At 34.0% G+C, this 16,433-nt stretch overlaps 28 non-coding genes across 28 annotated transcripts; all 28 read left to right on the top strand.

Moving 5' to 3' along the window:
- Nucleotides 1-47: 47 nt before the first annotated feature.
- Nucleotides 48-120, top strand: TRNAT-AGU (transfer RNA threonine (anticodon AGU)). Its single transcript has one exon. It is a non-coding gene; the product is annotated as a tRNA-Thr (tRNA).
- Nucleotides 121-286: 166 nt separating this feature from the next.
- Nucleotides 287-359, top strand: TRNAT-UGU (transfer RNA threonine (anticodon UGU)). Its single transcript has one exon. It is a non-coding gene; the product is annotated as a tRNA-Thr (tRNA).
- Nucleotides 360-515: 156 nt separating this feature from the next.
- On the top strand, nucleotides 516-589 carry TRNAT-AGU (transfer RNA threonine (anticodon AGU)). The gene has a single exon. It is a non-coding gene; the product is annotated as a tRNA-Thr (tRNA).
- Nucleotides 590-1,782: 1,193 nt separating this feature from the next.
- TRNAI-AAU (transfer RNA isoleucine (anticodon AAU)) lies at nucleotides 1,783-1,855 on the top strand. The gene has a single exon. It is a non-coding gene; the product is annotated as a tRNA-Ile (tRNA).
- Nucleotides 1,856-2,269: 414 nt separating this feature from the next.
- Nucleotides 2,270-2,342, top strand: TRNAT-AGU (transfer RNA threonine (anticodon AGU)). The gene has a single exon. It is a non-coding gene; the product is annotated as a tRNA-Thr (tRNA).
- A 175-nt stretch (nucleotides 2,343-2,517) lies between these two features.
- TRNAT-AGU (transfer RNA threonine (anticodon AGU)) lies at nucleotides 2,518-2,590 on the top strand. The gene has a single exon. It is a non-coding gene; the product is annotated as a tRNA-Thr (tRNA).
- Nucleotides 2,591-3,234: 644 nt separating this feature from the next.
- TRNAT-AGU (transfer RNA threonine (anticodon AGU)) lies at nucleotides 3,235-3,307 on the top strand. Its single transcript has one exon. It is a non-coding gene; the product is annotated as a tRNA-Thr (tRNA).
- A 175-nt stretch (nucleotides 3,308-3,482) lies between these two features.
- Nucleotides 3,483-3,555, top strand: TRNAT-AGU (transfer RNA threonine (anticodon AGU)). Its single transcript has one exon. It is a non-coding gene; the product is annotated as a tRNA-Thr (tRNA).
- A 414-nt stretch (nucleotides 3,556-3,969) lies between these two features.
- Nucleotides 3,970-4,042, top strand: TRNAT-AGU (transfer RNA threonine (anticodon AGU)). The gene has a single exon. It is a non-coding gene; the product is annotated as a tRNA-Thr (tRNA).
- Nucleotides 4,043-4,934: 892 nt separating this feature from the next.
- Nucleotides 4,935-5,007, top strand: TRNAT-AGU (transfer RNA threonine (anticodon AGU)). Its single transcript has one exon. It is a non-coding gene; the product is annotated as a tRNA-Thr (tRNA).
- Nucleotides 5,008-6,147: 1,140 nt separating this feature from the next.
- On the top strand, nucleotides 6,148-6,220 carry TRNAI-AAU (transfer RNA isoleucine (anticodon AAU)). Its single transcript has one exon. It is a non-coding gene; the product is annotated as a tRNA-Ile (tRNA).
- An 892-nt stretch (nucleotides 6,221-7,112) lies between these two features.
- On the top strand, nucleotides 7,113-7,185 carry TRNAI-AAU (transfer RNA isoleucine (anticodon AAU)). Its single transcript has one exon. It is a non-coding gene; the product is annotated as a tRNA-Ile (tRNA).
- Nucleotides 7,186-7,599: 414 nt separating this feature from the next.
- Nucleotides 7,600-7,672, top strand: TRNAT-AGU (transfer RNA threonine (anticodon AGU)). Its single transcript has one exon. It is a non-coding gene; the product is annotated as a tRNA-Thr (tRNA).
- Nucleotides 7,673-8,573: 901 nt separating this feature from the next.
- TRNAT-AGU (transfer RNA threonine (anticodon AGU)) lies at nucleotides 8,574-8,646 on the top strand. Its single transcript has one exon. It is a non-coding gene; the product is annotated as a tRNA-Thr (tRNA).
- Nucleotides 8,647-8,821: 175 nt separating this feature from the next.
- Nucleotides 8,822-8,894, top strand: TRNAT-AGU (transfer RNA threonine (anticodon AGU)). Its single transcript has one exon. It is a non-coding gene; the product is annotated as a tRNA-Thr (tRNA).
- Nucleotides 8,895-9,308: 414 nt separating this feature from the next.
- On the top strand, nucleotides 9,309-9,381 carry TRNAT-AGU (transfer RNA threonine (anticodon AGU)). Its single transcript has one exon. It is a non-coding gene; the product is annotated as a tRNA-Thr (tRNA).
- An 892-nt stretch (nucleotides 9,382-10,273) lies between these two features.
- Nucleotides 10,274-10,346, top strand: TRNAT-AGU (transfer RNA threonine (anticodon AGU)). Its single transcript has one exon. It is a non-coding gene; the product is annotated as a tRNA-Thr (tRNA).
- Nucleotides 10,347-11,486: 1,140 nt separating this feature from the next.
- Nucleotides 11,487-11,559, top strand: TRNAI-AAU (transfer RNA isoleucine (anticodon AAU)). Its single transcript has one exon. It is a non-coding gene; the product is annotated as a tRNA-Ile (tRNA).
- Nucleotides 11,560-11,973: 414 nt separating this feature from the next.
- Nucleotides 11,974-12,046, top strand: TRNAT-AGU (transfer RNA threonine (anticodon AGU)). Its single transcript has one exon. It is a non-coding gene; the product is annotated as a tRNA-Thr (tRNA).
- Nucleotides 12,047-13,186: 1,140 nt separating this feature from the next.
- Nucleotides 13,187-13,259, top strand: TRNAI-AAU (transfer RNA isoleucine (anticodon AAU)). The gene has a single exon. It is a non-coding gene; the product is annotated as a tRNA-Ile (tRNA).
- A 414-nt stretch (nucleotides 13,260-13,673) lies between these two features.
- On the top strand, nucleotides 13,674-13,746 carry TRNAT-AGU (transfer RNA threonine (anticodon AGU)). The gene has a single exon. It is a non-coding gene; the product is annotated as a tRNA-Thr (tRNA).
- A 175-nt stretch (nucleotides 13,747-13,921) lies between these two features.
- Nucleotides 13,922-13,994, top strand: TRNAT-AGU (transfer RNA threonine (anticodon AGU)). Its single transcript has one exon. It is a non-coding gene; the product is annotated as a tRNA-Thr (tRNA).
- A 578-nt stretch (nucleotides 13,995-14,572) lies between these two features.
- Nucleotides 14,573-14,645, top strand: TRNAT-AGU (transfer RNA threonine (anticodon AGU)). The gene has a single exon. It is a non-coding gene; the product is annotated as a tRNA-Thr (tRNA).
- Nucleotides 14,646-14,778: 133 nt separating this feature from the next.
- TRNAT-AGU (transfer RNA threonine (anticodon AGU)) lies at nucleotides 14,779-14,851 on the top strand. Its single transcript has one exon. It is a non-coding gene; the product is annotated as a tRNA-Thr (tRNA).
- A 133-nt stretch (nucleotides 14,852-14,984) lies between these two features.
- TRNAT-UGU (transfer RNA threonine (anticodon UGU)) lies at nucleotides 14,985-15,057 on the top strand. The gene has a single exon. It is a non-coding gene; the product is annotated as a tRNA-Thr (tRNA).
- Nucleotides 15,058-15,223: 166 nt separating this feature from the next.
- On the top strand, nucleotides 15,224-15,296 carry TRNAT-AGU (transfer RNA threonine (anticodon AGU)). Its single transcript has one exon. It is a non-coding gene; the product is annotated as a tRNA-Thr (tRNA).
- A 784-nt stretch (nucleotides 15,297-16,080) lies between these two features.
- Nucleotides 16,081-16,153, top strand: TRNAT-AGU (transfer RNA threonine (anticodon AGU)). Its single transcript has one exon. It is a non-coding gene; the product is annotated as a tRNA-Thr (tRNA).
- Nucleotides 16,154-16,286: 133 nt separating this feature from the next.
- On the top strand, nucleotides 16,287-16,359 carry TRNAT-UGU (transfer RNA threonine (anticodon UGU)). The gene has a single exon. It is a non-coding gene; the product is annotated as a tRNA-Thr (tRNA).
- The last annotated feature ends 74 nt before the right edge of the window (nucleotides 16,360-16,433 follow it).

The raw sequence follows: 16,433 nt of genomic DNA on the forward strand, positions 1-16,433 counted from the left end.
TAGTTAATTTACTGAAATATTCTGCATTCATATCGCTTCACAGCAAAGGCTCCGTGGCTTAGTGGTTAAAGCGCCTGTCTAGTAAACAGGAGATCATGAGTTCGATTCTCGTCGGAGCCTCGCTGTTATGTTACTTGAACTAGATTTCGTAGCTGTTAAATTTATAAAAATTAAAAATAATATTTGATTTAGATATGCATTTATGCAAAAAATAGAGTAAAAGTTCCGATGAGATAATTTAGTTAAATTACTGGAATATTCAGAATTTATATCGCTTCAAAGCAATGGCTCCGTGGCTTATTGGTTAAAGCGCCTGTCTTGTAAACAGGAGATCATGAGTTCGATTCTCGTCGGAGCCTCGCTGTTATGTTACGTGATCTAGATTTCAAAGCTATCAAATTTTGAAAAATTAAAAATAATAGTTGATTTAGATACGCATCTATGCAAACAATAGTGTAAAAGTTCCGATGAGATAATTTACTGAAATATTCAGAATTCATATCGCTTCAAAGCAAGGCTTTCGTGGCTTAGTGGTTAAAGCGCCTGTCTAGTAAACAGGAGATCATGAGTTCGATTCTCGTCGGAGCCTCGCTGTTATGTTACTTGAACTAGATTTCGTAGCTGTTAAATTTATAAAAATTTAAAATAATAGTTGATTTAGATATGCATTTATGCAAACAATAGACTAAAAGTTCCGATGAGATAATTTAGTTAAATTACTGGAATATTCAGAATTCATATCTTATTGGTTAAAGCGCCTGTCTAGTAAACAGGGGATCATGATTTCGATACTCGTCGGAGCCTCGCTGTTATGTTACTTGAACTAGATTTCGTAGGTGTTAAACTTTGAAAAATTAAAAATAATAGTTGATTTAGATATGCATTTTTGCAAACAATAGAGTAAAAGTTCCGATGAGATAATTTAATTAAATTACTGAAATTACTGAAATATTCTGCATTCATATCGCTTCACAGCAAAGGCTGCGTAGCTAAGTGGTTATAGCACCTGTCTAGTAAACAGGAGATCATGAGTTCGATTCTCGTCGGAGCCTCACTTTTATGTTACTTGAACTAGATTTCGTAGCTGTTAAATTTATAAAAATCATGAGATCGATTCTCGTCGGAGCCTCGCTGTTATGTTACTTGAACTAGATTTCGTAGCTGTTAAATATTGAAAAATTAAAAATAATAGTTAATTTAGATATGCATTTTTGCAAACAATAGAGTAAAAGTTCCGATGAGATAATTTAGTTAAATTACTGAAATTACTGAAATATTCTGCATTCATATTGCTTCACAGCAAAGGCTCCGTAGCTTAGTGGTTATAGCACCTGTCTAGTAAACAAGGAATCATGAGTTCGATTCTCGTCGGAGCCTCGCTGTTATGTTACTTGAACTAGATTTCGTAGCTGTTAAATTTATAAAAATTAAAAATAATAGTTGATTTAGATATGCATTTATGCAAACAATAGAGTAAAAGTTCCGATGAGATAATTTAGTACAATTACTGGAATATTCAGAATTCATATCGCTTCAAAGCAATGGCTCCGTGGCTTATTGGTTAAAGCGCCTGTCTAGTAAACAGGAGATCATGAGTTCGGTTCTCGTCGGAGCCTCGCTGTTATGCTACTTGAACTAGAGTTCGTAGCTATTAAATTTTGAAAAATTAAAAATAATAGTTGATTTAGATATGCAAATATGCAATCAATAGTGTAAAAGTTCCGATGAGATAATTTAGTTAATTTACTGAAATATTCTGCATTCATATCGCTTCACAGCAAAGGCTCCGTGGCTTAGTGGTTAAAGCGCCTGTCTAATAAACAGGAGATCATGAGTTCGATTCTCGTCGGAGCCTCGCTGTTATGTTACTGGAACTAGATTTCGTAGCTGTTAAATTTTGAAAAATTAAAAATAATAGTTGATTTAGATACGCACTTATGCAAACAATAGAGTAAAAGTTCCGATGAGATAATTTAATTAAATTACTGAAATTACTGAAATATTCTGCATTCATATCGCTTCACAGCAAAGGCTGCGTAGCTAAGTGGTTATAGCACCTGTCTAGTAAACAGGAGATCATGAGTTCGATTCTCGTCGGAGCCTTACTTTTATGTTACTTGAACTAGATTTCGTAGCTGTTAAATTTTTAAAAATTAAAAATAATAGTTGATTTAGATATGCATATATGCAATCAATAGTGTAAAAGTTCCGATGAGAAAATTTAGTTAATTTACTGAAATATTCTGCATTCATATCGCTTCACAGCAAAGGCTTCGTGGCTTAGTGGTTAAAGCGCCTGTTTAGTAAACAGGAGGTCATGAGATCGATTCTCGTCGGAGCCTCGCTGTTATGTTACTTGAACTAGATTTCGTAGCTGTTAAATATTGAAAAATTAAAAATAATAGTTAATTTAGATATGCATTTTTGCAAACAATAGAGTAAAAGTTCCGATGAGATAATTTAGTTAAATTACTGAAATTACTGAAATATTCTGCATTCATATTGCTTCACAGCAAAGGCTCCGTAGCTTAGTGGTTATAGCACCTGTCTAGTAAACAGGGAATCATGAGTTCGATTCTCGTCGGAGCCTCGCTGTTATGTTACTTGAACTAGATTTCGTAGCTGTTAAATTTATAAAAATTAAAAATAATAGTTGATTTAGATATGCATTTATGCAAACAATAGAGTAAAAGTTCCGATGAGATAATTTAGTACAATTACTGGAATATTCAGAATTCATATCGCTTCAAAGCAATGGCTCCGTGGCTTATTGGTTAAAGCGCCTGTCTAGTAAACAGGAGATCATGAGTTCGGTTCTCGTCGGAGCCTCGCTGTTATGTTACTTGAACTAGATTTCGAAGCTGTTAAATTTATAAAAATTAAAAATAATAGTTGATTTAGATATGCATTTATGCAAACAATAGAGAAAAAGTTCCGATGAGATAATTTAGTTAATTTACTGGAATATTCAGAATTCATATCGCTTCAAAGCAATGGCTCCGTGGCTTATAGGTTAAAGCGCCTGTCTTGTAAACAGGAGATCATGAGTTCGGTTCTCGTCGCAGCCTCGCTGTTATGCTACTTGAACTAGAGTTCGTAGCTATTAAATTTTGAAAAATTAAAAATACTAGTTGATTTAGATATGCAAATATGCAATCAATAGTGTAAAAGTTCCGATGAGATAATTTAGTTAATTTACTGAAATATTCTGCATTCATATCGCTTCACAGCAAAGGCTCCGTGGCTTAGTGGTTAAAGCGCCTGTTTAGTAAACAGGAGATCATGAGATCGATTCTCGTCGGAGCCTCGCTGTTATGTTACTTGAACTAGATTTCGTAGCTGTTAAATATTGAAAAATTAAAAATAATAGTTGATTTAGATATGCATTTTTGCAAACAATAGAGTAAAAGTTCCGATGAGATAATTTAATTAAATTACTGAAATTACTGAAATATTCTGCATTCATATTGCTTCACAGCAAAGGCTCCGTAGCTTAGTGGTTAAAGCGCCTGTCTAGTAAACAGGAGATCATGAGTTCGATTCTCGTCGGAGCCTCGCTGTTATGTTACTTGAACTAGATTTCGTAGCTGTTAAATTTTGAAAAATTAAAAATAATAGTTGATTTAGATACGCACTTATGCAAACAATAGAGTAAAAGTTCCGATGAGATAATTTAATTAAATTACTGAAATTACTGAAATATTCTGCATTCATATCGCTTCACAGCAAAGGCTGCGTAGCTAAGTGATTATAGCACCTGTCTAGTAAACAGGAGATCATGAGTTCGATTCTCGTCGGAGCCTCACTTTTATGTTACTTGAACTAGATTTCGTAGCTGTTAAATTTTGAAAAATTAAAAATAATAGTTGATTTAGATATGCATATATGCAATCAATAGTGTAAAAGTTCCGATGAGAAAATTTAGTTAATTTACTGAAATATTCTGCATTCATATCGCTTCACAGCAAAGGCTTCGTGGCTTAGTGGTTAAAGCGCCTGTTTAGTAAACAGGAGGTCATGAGATCGATTCTCGTCGGAGCCTCGCTGTTATGTTACTTGAACTAGATTTCGTAGCTGTTAAATATTGAAAAATTAAAAATAATAGTTAATTTAGATATGCATTTTTGCAAACAATAGAGTAAAAGTTCCGATGAGATAATTTAGTTAAATTACTGAAATTACTGAAATATTCTGCATTCATATTGCTTCACAGCAAAGGCTCCGTAGCTTAGTGGTTATAGCACCTGTCTAGTAAACAGGGAATCATGAGTTCGATTCTCGTCGAAGCCTCGCTGTTATGTTACTTGAACTAGATTTCGTAGCTGTTAAATTTATAAAAATTAAAAATAATAGTTGATTTAGATATGCATTTATGCAAACAATAGAGTAAAAGTTCCGATGAGATAATTTAGTACAATTACTGGAATATTCAGAATTCATATCGCTTCAAAGCAATGGCTCCGTGGCTTATTGGTTAAAGCGCCTGTCTAGTAAACAGGAGATCATGAGTTCGGTTCTCGTCGGAGCCTCGCTGTTATGTTACTTGAACTAGATTTCGAAGCTGTTAAATTTATAAAAATTAAAAATAATAGTTGATTTAGATATGCATTTATGCAAACAATAGAGAAAAAGTTCCGATGAGATAATTTAGTTAATTTACTGGAATATTCAGAATTCATATCGCTTCAAAGCAATGGCTCCGTGGCTTATAGGTTAAAGCGCCTGTCTTGTAAACAGGAGATCATGAGTTCGGTTCTCGTCGGAGCCTCGCTGTTATGCTACTTGAACTAGAGTTCGTAGCTATTAAATTTTGAAAAATTAAAAATAATAGTTGATTTAGATATGCAAATATGCAATCAATAATGTAAAAGTTCCGATGAGATAATTTAGTTAATTTACTGAAATATTCTGCATTCATATCGCTTCACAGCAAAGGCTCCGTGGCTTAGTGGTTAAAGCGCCTGTTTAGTAAACAGGAGATCATGAGATCGATTCTCGTCGGAGCCTCGCTGTTATGTTACTTGAACTAGATTTCGTAGCTGTTAAATATTGAAAAATTAAAAATAATAGTTAATTTAGATATGCATTTTTGCAAACAATAGAGTAAAACTTCCGATGAGATAATTTAGTTAAATTACTGAAATTACTGAAATATTCTGCATTCATATTGCTTCACAGCAAAGGCTCCGTAGCTTAGTGGTTATAGCACCTGTCTAGTAAACAAGGAATCATGAGTTCGATTCTCGTCGGAGCCTCGCTGTTATGTTACTTGAACTAGATTTCGTAGCTGTTAAATTTATAAAAATTAAAAATAATAGTTGATTTAGATATGCATTTATGCAAGCAATAGAGTAAAAGTTCCGATGAGATAATTTAGTTAAATTACTGAAATTACTGAAATATTCTGCATTCATATTGCTTCACAGCAAAGGCTCCGTAGCTTAGTGGTTATAGCACCTGTCTAGTAAACAAGGAATCATGAGTTCGATTCTCGTCGGAGCCTCGCTGTTATGTTACTTGAACTAGATTTCGTAGCTGTTAAATTTATAAAAATTAAAAATAATAGTTGATTTAGATATGCATTTATGCAAGCAATAGAGTAAAAGTTCCGGTGAGATAATTTAGTACAATTACTGGAATATTCAGAATTCATATCGCTTCAAAGCAATGGCTCCGTGGCTTATTGGTTAAAGCGCCTGTCTAGTAAACAGGAGATCATGAGTTCGGTTCTCGTCGGAGCCTCGCTGTTATGTTACTTGAACTAGATTTCGAAGCTGTTAAATTTATAAAAATTAAAAATAATAGTTGATTTAGATATGCATTTATGCAAACAATAGAGAAAAAGTTCCGATGAGATAATTTAGTTAATTTACTGGAATATTCAGAATTCATATCGCTTCAAAGCAATGGCTCCGTGGCTTATTGGTTAAAGCGCCTGTCTTGTAAACAGGAGATCATGAGTTCGGTTCTCGTCGGAGCCTTGCTGTTATGCTACTTGAACTAGAGTTCGTAGCTATTAAATTTTGAAAAATTAAAAATAATAGTTGATTTAGATATGCAAATATGCAATCAATAGTGTAAAAGTTCCGATGAGATAATTTAGTTAATTTACTGAAATATTCTGCATTCATATCGCTTCACAGCAAAGGCTCCGTGGCTTAGTGGTTAAAGCGCCTGTCTAATAAACAGGAGATCATGAGTTCGATTCTCGTCGGAGCCTCGCTGTTATGTTAATGGAACTAGATTTCGTAGCTGTTAAATTTTGAAAAATTAAAAATAATAGTTGATTTAGATACGCATTTTTGCAAACAATAGAGTAAAAGTTCCGATGAGATAATTTAGTTAAATTACTGAAATTACTGAAATATTCTGCATTCATATTGCTTCACAGCAAAGGCTCCGTAGCTTAGTGGTTATAGCACCTGTCTAGTAAACAGGGAATCATGAGTTCGATTCTCGTCGAAGCCTCGCTGTTATGTTACTTGAACTAGATTTCGTAGCTGTTAAATTTATAAAAATTAAAAATAATAGTTGATTTAGATATGCATTTATGCAAGCAATAGAGTAAAAGTTCCGGTGAGATAATTTAGTACAATTACTGGAATATTCAGAATTCATATCGCTTCAAAGCAATGGCTCCGTGGCTTATTGGTTAAAGCGCCTGTCTAGTAAACAGGAGATCATGAGTTCGGTTCTCGTCGGAGCCTCGCTGTTATGTTACTTGAACTAGATTTCGAAGCTGTTAAATTTATAAAAATTAAAAATAATAGTTGATTTAGATATGCATTTATGCAAACAATAGAGAAAAAGTTCCGATGAGATAATTTAGTTAATTTACTGGAATATTCAGAATTCATATCGCTTCAAAGCAATGGCTCCGTGGCTTATTGGTTAAAGCGCCTGTCTTGTAAACAGGAGATCATGAGTTCGGTTCTCGTCGGAGCCTTGCTGTTATGCTACTTGAACTAGAGTTCGTAGCTATTAAATTTTGAAAAATTAAAAATAATAGTTGATTTAGATATGCAAATATGCAATCAATAGTGTAAAAGTTCCGATGAGATAATTTAGTTAATTTACTGAAATATTCTGCATTCATATCGCTTCACAGCAAAGGCTCCGTGGCTTAGTGGTTAAAGCGCCTGTCTAATAAACAGGAGATCATGAGTTCGATTCTCGTCGGAGCCTCGCTGTTATGTTAATGGAACTAGATTTCGTAGCTGTTAAATTTTGAAAAATTAAAAATAATAGTTGATTTAGATACGCATTTTTGCAAACAATAGAGTAAAAGTTCCGATGAGATAATTTAGTTAAATTACTGAAATTACTGAAATATTCTGCATTCATATTGCTTCACAGCAAAGGCTCCGTAGCTTAGTGGTTATAGCACCTGTCTAGTAAACAGGGAATCATGAGTTCGATTCTCGTCGAAGCCTCGCTGTTATGTTACTTGAACTAGATTTCGTAGCTGTTAAATTTATAAAAATTAAAAATAATAGTTGATTTAGATATGCATTTATGCAAACAATAGAGTAAAAGTTCCGATGAGATAATTTAGTACAATTACTGGAATATTCAGAATTCATATCGCTTCAAAGCAATGGCTCCGTGGCTTATTGGTTAAAGCGCCTGTCTAGTAAACAGGAGATCATGAGTTCGATTCTCGTCGGAGCCTCGCTGTTATGTTACTTGAACTAGATTTCGTAGCTGTTAAATATTGAAAAATTAAAAATAATAGTTAATTTAGATATGCATTTTTGCAAACAATAGAGTAAAACTTCCGATGAGATAATTTAGTTAAATTACTGAAATTACTGAAATATTCTGCATTCATATTGCTTCACAGCAAAGGCTCCGTAGCTTAGTGGTTATAGCACCTGTCAAGTAAACAAGGAATCATGAGTTCGATTCTCGTCGGAGCCTCGCTGTTATGTTACTTGAACTAGATTTCGTAGCTGTTAAATTTATAAAAATTAAAAATAATAGTTGATTTAGATATGCATTTATGCAAGCAATAGAGTAAAAGTTCCGATGAGATAATTTAGTTAAATTACTGAAATTACTGAAATATTCTGCATTCATATTGCTTCACAGCAAAGGCTCCGTAGCTTAGTGGTTATAGCACCTGTCTAGTAAACAAGGAATCATGAGTTCGATTCTCGTCGGAGCCTCGCTGTTATGTTACTTGAACTAGATTTCGTAGCTGTTAAATTTATAAAAATTAAAAATAATAGTTGATTTAGATATGCATTTATGCAAGCAATAGAGTAAAAGTTCCGGTGAGATAATTTAGTACAATTACTGGAATATTCAGAATTCATATCGCTTCAAAGCAATGGCTCCGTGGCTTATTGGTTAAAGCGCCTGTCTTGTAAACAGGAGATCATGAGTTCGGTTCTCGTCGCAGCCTCGCTGTTATGCTACTTGAACTAGAGTTCGTAGCTATTAAATTTTGAAAAATTAAAAATACTAGTTGATTTAGATATGCAAATATGCAATCAATAGTGTAAAAGTTCCGATGAGATAATTTAGTTAATTTACTGAAATATTCTGCATTCATATCGCTTCACAGCAAAGGCTCCGTGGCTTAGTGGTTAAAGCGCCTGTTTAGTAAACAGGAGATCATGAGATCGATTCTCGTCGGAGCCTCGCTGTTATGTTACTTGAACTAGATTTCGTAGCTGTTAAATATTGAAAAATTAAAAATAATAGTTGATTTAGATATGCATTTTTGCAAACAATAGAGTAAAAGTTCCGATGAGATAATTTAATTAAATTACTGAAATTACTGAAATATTCTGCATTCATATTGCTTCACAGCAAAGGCTCCGTAGCTTAGTGGTTAAAGCGCCTGTCTAGTAAACAGGAGATCATGAGTTCGATTCTCGTCGGAGCCTCGCTGTTATGTTACTTGAACTAGATTTCGTAGCTGTTAAATTTTGAAAAATTAAAAATAATAGTTGATTTAGATACGCACTTATGCAAACAATAGAGTAAAAGTTCCGATGAGATAATTTAATTAAATTACTGAAATTACTGAAATATTCTGCATTCATATCGCTTCACAGCAAAGGCTGCGTAGCTAAGTGATTATAGCACCTGTCTAGTAAACAGGAGATCATGAGTTCGATTCTCGTCGGAGCCTCACTTTTATGTTACTTGAACTAGATTTCGTAGCTGTTAAATTTTGAAAAATTAAAAATAATAGTTGATTTAGATATGCATATATGCAATCAATAGTGTAAAAGTTCCGATGAGAAAATTTAGTTAATTTACTGAAATATTCTGCATTCATATCGCTTCACAGCAAAGGCTTCGTGGCTTAGTGGTTAAAGCGCCTGTTTAGTAAACAGGAGGTCATGAGATCGATTCTCGTCGGAGCCTCGCTGTTATGTTACTTGAACTAGATTTCGTAGCTGTTAAATATTGAAAAATTAAAAATAATAGTTAATTTAGATATGCATTTTTGCAAACAATAGAGTAAAAGTTCCGATGAGATAATTTAGTTAAATTACTGAAATTACTGAAATATTCTGCATTCATATTGCTTCACAGCAAAGGCTCCGTAGCTTAGTGGTTATAGCACCTGTCTAGTAAACAGGGAATCATGAGTTCGATTCTCGTCGAAGCCTCGCTGTTATGTTACTTGAACTAGATTTCGTAGCTGTTAAATTTATAAAAATTAAAAATAATAGTTGATTTAGATATGCATTTATGCAAACAATAGAGTAAAAGTTCCGATGAGATAATTTAGTACAATTACTGGAATATTCAGAATTCATATCGCTTCAAAGCAATGGCTCCGTGGCTTATTGGTTAAAGCGCCTGTCTAGTAAACAGGAGATCATGAGTTCGGTTCTCGTCGGAGCCTCGCTGTTATGTTACTTGAACTAGATTTCGAAGCTGTTAAATTTATAAAAATTAAAAATAATAGTTGATTTAGATATGCATTTATGCAAACAATAGAGAAAAAGTTCCGATGAGATAATTTAGTTAATTTACTGGAATATTCAGAATTCATATCGCTTCAAAGCAATGGCTCCGTGGCTTATAGGTTAAAGCGCCTGTCTTGTAAACAGGAGATCATGAGTTCGGTTCTCGTCGGAGCCTCGCTGTTATGCTACTTGAACTAGAGTTCGTAGCTATTAAATTTTGAAAAATTAAAAATAATAGTTGATTTAGATATGCAAATATGCAATCAATAATGTAAAAGTTCCGATGAGATAATTTAGTTAATTTACTGAAATATTCTGCATTCATATCGCTTCACAGCAAAGGCTCCGTGGCTTAGTGGTTAAAGCGCCTGTTTAGTAAACAGGAGATCATGAGATCGATTCTCGTCGGAGCCTCGCTGTTATGTTACTTGAACTAGATTTCGTAGCTGTTAAATATTGAAAAATTAAAAATAATAGTTAATTTAGATATGCATTTTTGCAAACAATAGAGTAAAACTTCCGATGAGATAATTTAGTTAAATTACTGAAATTACTGAAATATTCTGCATTCATATTGCTTCACAGCAAAGGCTCCGTAGCTTAGTGGTTATAGCACCTGTCTAGTAAACAAGGAATCATGAGTTCGATTCTCGTCGGAGCCTCGCTGTTATGTTACTTGAACTAGATTTCGTAGCTGTTAAATTTATAAAAATTAAAAATAATAGTTGATTTAGATATGCATTTATGCAAGCAATAGAGTAAAAGTTCCGATGAGATAATTTAGTTAAATTACTGAAATTACTGAAATATTCTGCATTCATATTGCTTCACAGCAAAGGCTCCGTAGCTTAGTGGTTATAGCACCTGTCTAGTAAACAAGGAATCATGAGTTCGATTCTCGTCGGAGCCTCGCTGTTATGTTACTTGAACTAGATTTCGTAGCTGTTAAATTTATAAAAATTAAAAATAATAGTTGATTTAGATATGCATTTATGCAAGCAATAGAGTAAAAGTTCCGGTGAGATAATTTAGTACAATTACTGGAATATTCAGAATTCATATCGCTTCAAAGCAATGGCTCCGTGGCTTATTGGTTAAAGCGCCTGTCTAGTAAACAGGAGATCATGAGTTCGGTTCTCGTCGGAGCCTCGCTGTTATGTTACTTGAACTAGATTTCGAAGCTGTTAAATTTATAAAAATTAAAAATAATAGTTGATTTAGATATGCATTTATGCAAACAATAGAGAAAAAGTTCCGATGAGATAATTTAGTTAATTTACTGGAATATTCAGAATTCATATCGCTTCAAAGCAATGGCTCCGTGGCTTATTGGTTAAAGCGCCTGTCTTGTAAACAGGAGATCATGAGTTCGGTTCTCGTCGGAGCCTTGCTGTTATGCTACTTGAACTAGAGTTCGTAGCTATTAAATTTTGAAAAATTAAAAATAATAGTTGATTTAGATATGCAAATATGCAATCAATAGTGTAAAAGTTCCGATGAGATAATTTAGTTAATTTACTGAAATATTCTGCATTCATATCGCTTCACAGCAAAGGCTCCGTGGCTTAGTGGTTAAAGCGCCTGTCTAATAAACAGGAGATCATGAGTTCGATTCTCGTCGGAGCCTCGCTGTTATGTTAATGGAACTAGATTTCGTAGCTGTTAAATTTTGAAAAATTAAAAATAATAGTTGATTTAGATACGCATTTTTGCAAACAATAGAGTAAAAGTTCCGATGAGATAATTTAGTTAAATTACTGAAATTACTGAAATATTCTGCATTCATATTGCTTCACAGCAAAGGCTCCGTAGCTTAGTGGTTATAGCACCTGTCTAGTAAACAGGGAATCATGAGTTCGATTCTCGTCGAAGCCTCGCTGTTATGTTACTTGAACTAGATTTCGTAGCTGTTAAATTTATAAAAATTAAAAATAATAGTTGATTTAGATATGCATTTATGCAAACAATAGAGTAAAAGTTCCGATGAGATAATTTAGTACAATTACTGGAATATTCAGAATTCATATCGCTTCAAAGCAATGGCTCCGTGGCTTATTGGTTAAAGCGCCTGTCTAGTAAACAGGAGATCATGAGTTCGATTCTCGTCGGAGCCTCGCTGTTATGTTACTTGAACTAGATTTCGTAGCTGTTAAATATTGAAAAATTAAAAATAATAGTTAATTTAGATATGCATTTTTGCAAACAATAGAGTAAAACTTCCGATGAGATAATTTAGTTAAATTACTGAAATTACTGAAATATTCTGCATTCATATTGCTTCACAGCAAAGGCTCCGTAGCTTAGTGGTTATAGCACCTGTCAAGTAAACAAGGAATCATGAGTTCGATTCTCGTCGGAGCCTCGCTGTTATGTTACTTGAACTAGATTTCGTAGCTGTTAAATTTATAAAAATTAAAAATAATAGTTGATTTAGATATGCATTTATGCAAGCAATAGAGTAAAAGTTCCGATGAGATAATTTAGTTAAATTACTGAAATTACTGAAATATTCTGCATTCATATTGCTTCACAGCAAAGGCTCCGTAGCTTAGTGGTTATAGCACCTGTCTAGTAAACAAGGAATCATGAGTTCGATTCTCGTCGGAGCCTCGCTGTTATGTTACTTGAACTAGATTTCGTAGCTGTTAAATTTATAAAAATTAAAAATAATAGTTGATTTAGATATGCATTTATGCAAGCAATAGAGTAAAAGTTCCGGTGAGATAATTTAGTACAATTACTGGAATATTCAGAATTCATATCGCTTCAAAGCAATGGCTCCGTGGCTTATTGGTTAAAGCGCCTGTCTAGTAAACAGGAGATCATGAGTTCGGTTCTCGTCGGAGCCTCGCTGTTATGTTACTTGAACTAGATTTCGAAGCTGTTAAATTTATAAAAATTAAAAATAATAGTTGATTTAGATATGCATTTATGCAAACAATAGAGAAAAAGTTCCGATGAGATAATTTAGTTAATTTACTGGAATATTCAGAATTCATATCGCTTCAAAGCAATGGCTCCGTGGCTTATTGGTTAAAGCGCCTGTCTTGTAAACAGGAGATCATGAGTTCGGTTCTCGTCGGAGCCTTGCTGTTATGCTACTTGAACTAGAGTTCGTAGCTATTAAATTTTGAAAAATTAAAAATAATAGTTGATTTAGATATGCAAATATGCAATCAATAGTGTAAAAGTTCCGATGAGATAATTTAGTTAATTTACTGAAATATTCTGCATTCATATCGCTTCACAGCAAAGGCTCCGTGGCTTAGTGGTTAAAGCGCCTGTCTAATAAACAGGAGATCATGAGTTCGATTCTCGTCGGAGCCTCGCTGTTATGTTACTGGAACTAGATTTCGTAGCTGTTAAATTTTGAAAAATTAAAAATAATAGTTGATTTAGATACGCACTTATGCAAACAATAGAGTAAAAGTTCCGATGAGATAATTTAATTAAATTACTGAAATTACTGAAATAATCTGCATTCATATCGCTTCACAGCAAAGGCTGCGTAGCTAAGTGGTTATAGCACCTGTCTAGTAAACAGGAGATCATGAGTTCGATTCTCGTCGGAGCCTCACTTTTATGTTACTTGAACTAGATTTCGTAGCTGTTAAATTTTGAAAAATTAAAAATAATAGTTGATTTAGATATGCATATGTGCAATCAATAGTGTAAAAGTTCCGATGAGAAAATTTAGTTAATTTACTGAAATATTCTGCATTCATATCGCTTCACAGCAAAGGCTTCGTGGCTTAGTGGTTAAAGCGCCTGTTTAGTAAACAGGAGGTCATGAGATCGATTCTCGTCGGAGCCTCGCTGTTATGTTACTTGAACTAGATTTCGTAGCTGTTAAATATTGAAAAATTAAAAATAATAGTTAATTTAGATATGCATTTTTGCAAACAATAGAGTAAAAGTTCCGATGAGATAATTTAGTTAAATTACTGAAATTACTGAAATATTCTGCATTCATATTGCTTCACAGCAAAGGCTCCGTAGCTTAGTGGTTATAGCACCTGTCTAGTAAACAGGGAATCATGAGTTCGATTCTCGTCGGAGCCTCGCTGTTATGTTACTTGAACTAGATTTCGTAGCTGTTAAATTTATAAAAATTAAAAATAATAGTTGATTTAGATATGCATTTATGCAAACAATAGAGTAAAAGTTCCGATGAGATAATTTAGTACAATTACTGGAATATTCAGAATTCATATCGCTTCAAAGCAATGGCTCCGTGGCTTAGTGGTTTAAGCGCCTTTCTAGTAAACAGGAGATCATGAGTTCGATTCTCGTCGGAGCCTCGCTGTTAAGTTACTTGAACTAGACTTCGTAGCTATATAATTTTGAAAAATTAAAATAATAGGGCAAAAGTTCCGATGAGATAATTTGGTTAAATTACTGGAAAATTCAGAATTCATATCACTTCAAAGCAAGGGCTCCGTGGCTTAGTGGTTTAAGCGCCTGTCTAGTAAACAGGAGATCATGAGTTCGATTCTCGTCGGACCCTCGCTGTTAAGTTACTTGAACTAGACTTCGTAGCTATATAATTTTGAAAAATTAAAATAATAGGGCAAAAGTTCCGATGAGATAATTTGGTTAAATTACTGGAATATTCAGCATTCATGTCGCTTCAAAGCAAGGGCTCCGTGGCTTAGTGGTTAAAGCGCCTGTCTAGTAAACAGGAGATCATGAGTTCGATTCTCGTCGGAGCCTCGCTGTTATGTTACTTGAACTAGATTTCGTAGCTATTAAATTTTGAAAAATTAAAATAATAGGTCAAAAGTTCCGATGAGATAATTTAGTTAAATTACTGGAATATTCTGCATTCATGTCGCTTCAAAGCAAGGGTTCCGTGGCTTAGTGGTTAAAGCGCCTGTCTAGTAAACAGGAGATCATGAGTTCGATTCTCGTCGGAGCCTCGCTGTTATGTTACTTGAACTAGATTTCGTAGCTATATAATATTGAAAAATTAAAATAATAGGGCAAAAGTTTCAATGAGATAATTTAGTTAATTTACTGAAATATTCTGCATTCATATCGCATCAAAGCAAGGGCTCCGTGGCTTAGTGATTAAAGCGCCTGTCTTGTAAACAGGAGGTCATGAGTTCGATTCTCGTCGGAGCCTCGCTGTTATGTTACTTGAACTAGATTTCGTAGCTATTAAATTTTGAAAAATTGAAAATAATTGTTGATTTAGATATGCATATATGCAAACAATAGTGTAAAAGTTCCGATGATATAATTTAGTTAATTTACTGAAATATTCAGAATTCATATCACTTCAAAGCAAGGGCTCCGTGGCTTAGTGGTTTAAGCGCCTGTCTAGTAAACAGGAGATCATGAGTTCGATTCTCGTCGGAGCCTCGCTGTTAAGTTACTTGAACTAGACTTCGTAGCTATATAATTTTGAAAAATTAAAATAATAGGGCAAAAGTTCCGATGAGATAATTTAGTTAATTTACTGAAATATTCTGCATTCATATCGCTTCAATGCAAGGCCTTCGTGGCTTAGTGGTTAAAGCGCCTGTCTAGTAAACAGGAGATCATGAGTTCGATTCTCGTCGGAGCCTCGCTGTTATGTTACTTGAACTAGATTTCGTAGCTATTAAATTTTGAAAAATAAAAACAATAGGGTAAAAATTCCGATGAGTTAATTTAGTTAAATTACTGGACTATTCAGCATTCATGTCGCTTCAAAGCAAGGGCTCCGTGGCTTAGTGGTTAAAGCGACTGTCTAGTCAACAGGAGAGCATGAGTTCGATTCTCGTCGGAGCCTCGCTGTTATATTACTTGAACTAGATTTCGTAGCTATTAAATTTTGAAAAATTGAAAATAATTGTTGATTTAGATATGCATATATGCAGACAATAGTGTAAAAGTTCCGATGAGATAATTTAGTTAATTTACTGAAATATTCAGAATTCATATCACTTCAAAGCAAGGGCTCCGTGGCTTAGTGGTTTAAGCGCCTGTCAAGTAAACAGGAGATCATGAGTTCGATTCTCGTCGGACCCTCGCTGTTAAGTTACTTGAACTAGACTTCGTAGCTATATAATTTTGAAAAATTAAAATAATAGGGCAAAAGTTCCGATGAGATAATTTGGTTAAATTACTGGAATATTCAGCATTCATGTCGCTTCAAAGCAAGGGCTCCGTGGCTTAGTGGTTAAAGCGCCTGTCTAGTAAACAGGAGATCATGAGTTCGATTCTCGTCGGGGCCTCGCTGTTATGTTACTTGAACTAGATTTCGTAGCTATATAATATTGAAAAATTAAAATAATAGGGCAAAAGTTTCGATGAGATAATTTAGTTAATTTACTGAAATATTCTGCATTCATATCGCTTCAAAGCAACGGCTCCGTGGCTTAGTGATTAAAGCGCCTGTCTTGTAAACAGGAGGTCATGAGTTCGATTCTCGTCGGAGACTCGCTGTTATATTACTTGAACTAGATTTCGTAGCTATTTAATTTTGAAAAATTAAAATAATAGGGCAAAAGTTCC

This window comes from Phalangium opilio, unplaced genomic scaffold, assembly GCF_054372755.1.
Source record: "Phalangium opilio isolate 3A_F unplaced genomic scaffold, DU_Popi_V2 ptg000019l_1, whole genome shotgun sequence".
NCBI classification, from domain to species: domain Eukaryota; kingdom Metazoa; phylum Arthropoda; class Arachnida; order Opiliones; family Phalangiidae; genus Phalangium; species Phalangium opilio.